Source organism: Gavialis gangeticus, unplaced genomic scaffold (genome assembly GCF_001723915.1).
Source record: "Gavialis gangeticus isolate Ggan-Ray unplaced genomic scaffold, GavGan_comp1, whole genome shotgun sequence".
Taxonomy (NCBI): Eukaryota; Metazoa; Chordata; order Crocodylia; family Gavialidae; genus Gavialis; species Gavialis gangeticus.
Window position 1 is genome coordinate 143,601,067 of NW_017729025.1, and position 4,551 is coordinate 143,605,617.

Below are 4,551 nucleotides of genomic sequence, written 5' to 3' on the forward strand. Positions count from 1 at the left end.
GTGAGGGGTTTGCAGGGCTCCCCAAGATCTGTAGGGTGAAAAGAAAAAAAAGAGGGGAAAGGAAGAGCTGGCCTTTCCCTGAGGTGCCTCGTGTCTATAAGCATCTGTGTACATATGCATATACAACCATGTATAAAATATATAATAAAGTGCAATATAATACGATTATATGTTGTCATAATTATGTGTATTGATATGTTATAAATATTATATGTAATAATTATAACATAATACAATATAATATCATTTAAATAGCCTGTCCCAGACAGCTGGGTCTGGCCAGCTAAAGGCAGTGGATGGGATCAGCTGTGCCACCACAGGGCTGCGCAGCAAATCAGGAGGTCAGAACTGCCTCCAGACCCTAGGTCCATCTTGCCCAGCCTCCAATGGTTGGCAGCTCTGGTGTGCTCTGCTCAATGGCACCCTTCTTTTGCACCTTGGACTTTTGCTCCCACCCCTGTTTTCTTCTTTAGTTGACCCCCAGCCATGATCACTTGATGTGCCTTTAGCTCCTGCTCCCCCTCCTCTATATAAAGCGGGGTTTTCAGCTTTACTGGGTGGGTCCATCTTCCCAGTGCCCACCACATAGGCCTGCATCACACAGGGATGGGAGTGAAACAACAAGGCTATCCACCTCTCACAGGGGCAGAGAGTGGATGCTAAAAGGGAGAGTGAGTTGAGGATGATCAAGGGTTTTTTTCCCACTGTTCCTCTCCCACTTGCAGCCTCCAGCATTTCAGGTCCACGCAGTTCTGATCTGCTTCGCTGGGCAAAATGTGCATGGCCCCTCCTTCAGCCTTTGATGATGCAGGACAAATGGATGATTTAATCTCTCAGCTTTCCCTGCGCAGGCAGCCCCACTCCCTGAAGTGCAGGGGGACAGGTCTGGCTGAGAAGGGGAAAGCGGGCTTCCACGCTTAGGGAAGTGGTAAGAGACACCATATCGCCTGTAGACTTACTACCTGGTGACAGCTGCCAGGCCATGTGGGAGCGAATCTTCCACAAGGACCTGCAGAAGGAGCACAGAGACCTGAACTGGCAGGCTGCCTACAGACCACTCCCTGTGCGGGCATGGAAAAACAGTGCAGGATAGAGAGGTCCATCGAACTGCCCAGTCCTGTGGCTGTCAGGCAGAAACAATCAACCACCTCTTCTGGGACTGCCCATATACCAGAGAAATGTGGAAGAAAGTCCGTGTGCTCCTCCTGGTGGTGACAGGTTTAAAAAACCTGACCAGGGAAGCGGTTCTTTACAGGTACCTGACCAGACAGCAAAGGCAACTCACTTCAACCAGGTATGCCCTGTGGAAAGCCAGGAACCTGCTCATAAACATACACTCAGACCCTACAGTTGAGGACCATATTAAAATGGGACTAAGTGAAATGTACTGGTACTGTAAGAAGACAGAAGAGGAAAGAAATGGCAAACCTCATATGGTGGAGAGGGGTCTGGCATAGACTTTTTCAGGAGAAGACCCACTGACGAGGGCAGTGGATGCGGGTACAGGTATGGAGATGGGTGCATGGGTGTGCAGTTACATGGTGTGAACTATGTAACAGGTTTTTAGTGTGCTTTGAGCTGCCAGGCGAACCACAGGGGCCACTTGGCAGAATGCTGGAGGTGGAGTTATATATATATTTATTTATATAGAAATAAATATTTTTGGGGGGGAAAAGAAAGGATTCCTCAGGGTAACTTTCTGTAAGGGGAAAGTGAGCAGCTGCTCCATAGGCTTGACCTTTAAGCTCCCAGAGCCCCTGCCTGGGATGGCTGGAGAGTGCATGCAGCTCAGGCTGCTCATACGCTGCTGCCACAGAGCTAATAGATACCCACAGTGATAGTGGCAGTCTTACTGCCTTTCGTTGCACCACTAATTTTCCTGTAATGTGGTATACCAAAAGGTGGCAACATCTATTTGCTCACAATTTGTTTAGCAGTTAGGGGACCAGGTTTTGGGTAATCTAGGACAGGTTCTTGATCCCTGTCTTGACTTAGCCTGATTTTAAGAATCAGCAGCCCTTACTCAATTGTGGGCAGGGTGCAACATCCCTAAAATGACCAATCACAACACATCCCATTGATAACTTGGGGACCTTTACTGATACACAGCAGCAGCATATGACAAATTAGCAAGCAAGCGACAACTCTCTTTATACACAGTGCCCTAGGGATGCACACAGGAAGACACACATCTGGCCAGCACGCGATTATCTTCTGCGGGTCTTCAGTTTATGGTGGTCTCTCCTGAAGGAAGTTGCTGAGTAATGAACATACCTTCTCTTTGCTTCTCTCAAGTGTTACACCTTTAGTCCCTTCATTGTGTATCTAGCTGGTACTCATTCATTGGTGGTCCAGTCTGACGTACCTTGTCCAGACAACGAGGGCACTGTCCACATGCATTTCACGCACGAGGTGTCTGCTAAGCTGTGATCATATAGTTAGAATCTATACCTAATTGGGACTTTTAGTAAACAGGACAGGTTAATTCCTGCAGCTGCACTCTTATTTTTTTTAATGCATGGGCTGCTTCTCTTCTCAAAGCTCGTTAGACACGCTCTACTCCAAAAAAAAAATCTCTCTCTGGAATGTGTGAAAACTGCCTTATTACAAAACTGCTTCCCTGCTAGGCTGGGAGAGCCATATTTTGCTTTCTAGCACACTAGTCAGCTACACTTATTTTGAATAGCTTGAATGATAAGCAATAAGCACTAAATAACCACTAAAAAATCTGTAATTTTAGCCATCAGACTTAATGCTCAGATTTTGCCCTGTCAGGGTCAGGAACCAGGAACCCAATCTGCAGGGGAAATCCAAAGCCAGAGTCCAGGGAAAAGCGAAAGCTGAGCTTAGGAGTCAGGAAAAACAGAGAGAACAGGAATCAAGTGTCCTGCCACAGCAAACTAGGTCAAAACTGTTGTCTGGCCTGGAAACCTATGGCCCCAGCTGGGACTAATCAGGGTGCTCCCTGTTCCTAAACTGGGGAAGAGTTTGGTAGCTGGTGACTAACTGTAGGAGTGGCTGCTTAGGTACTTGACATAGGCTGGCTGGCCTGCTCAGGGTCCCTGACAGCAGTCAGAGGCAGGAGGGAGTTGCAAAGGTGAGGCGAAGAGGTAAGTTACTACTGTGACCCTTCTCTGGGTTATTCATTGTGGCAGATGATAGAGTCTGCAGGAAGCTGAAGTAGTGGCACAACCACAGTAAAGGTGGATAAGAGGGCTTGGTCTTCCCAAGTAGGGACACTGCCAGCAGCTGAAGCAAGTCCTATCCTCTGACCCCAACCATTTGTTTCTGTATATTGAGGGTAGAGGGCAGTGGAGGCCAACTATTGGCATGCTATGAAGAAGCAGGGAGCAGTGGGAGGAAGACAGTTACAGCTCTTCTCCCACCTGCCCCAGGGTCGGGAGCTGTGTGGGGTGAGAGGAACTAAGGGGAAGAGGCCATAAGAGGCTGGATGGGGGGCAGGTCACAAGCACCCAAGGGCAGTGTTGACATGTAAGGGGTGCACGTGCACCCCCTGAGAGCACTGGTGTACCCCCTGACTGCCAGTGTTTCCTGCTTAGGTGGGGCAGGTGGGAGCGCTGGTGCCCCCAACTCCTCCCCTGAGAGCGCCGGCTGGGGAATGGGGGCACCAGGAGAAGCGCCGCTGGCACTTCCGGGCACACCCCTGGCCCTTCTGGGTTGTCACGATCTGCCACGGGGGGATCCCCCCAGTCACTGGCTGGCTGCTGGGGGGAGGGGGGGGCAAGTGCCCCCTTGACTCAGGAGGCACCAGTTGCCCATGCCGAAGGTCTTTCAGGGGAAAGGTGTGGAGTGAGGAGGGGCCGTGGCATTATGGGAGTGGGGAGGTGCAAGGGGCAGATAAGGTTTGGAGGTTGATGGGGTCTGTGGGGATGAAATGGGATGTGAGAGGGTTTGGGAGCAAGAGGGATTGTGGGTGAGGAGCACCCATGGGGTGCAAGAGACCCACAGTCCCTCAGTGAGGGATTCAGTGAGTCCTGAATGTTCAGAGGAGCAGGGGAGAGCTCGGTGAGGTGTAAGGGGTGAGTGGGGCTGGGGTGTGATGGGCCTGAGTCTGTGCAGGGTGCAATGGATTCATGGGACAGTGAAGGGACAGGAAGGTGGTGAGGCCCATCAGTTTGGGGCACAGTGGACCGGGGCTGAGCATGAGGCTATGTGCGATAATGAGGAACAGAGTAGAGCCAGGAGGTATATGAGGTGGCAGGGGCAATCCATGAAGGGCAGCAAGGGGGACAATTTGGAGTTATGGTGGAGTGTCTGGGTGACTCATGTTGGAGCAGTTCTATTCATGCTGGAGGGTTACAGCTGTACCCGCTAGCACGGAGTGGGCAAAATGCGGCCTGGGGGCTGGATGCGGCCTGCCAGGCCATTCAATCCGGCCCACGGGGCCCCTAAAAAATTAATATTTATCTGCCCTGCGCTGCTTGTCAGGTAGCCCTCAAGGGCTTGCCAAAATTAAGTTAGCAGCCCTCTGCCCAAAATAATTGCCTGCCCCTGCTCTAGCACTAGGTTCCTGTCCCAGTCTGGAGCTGG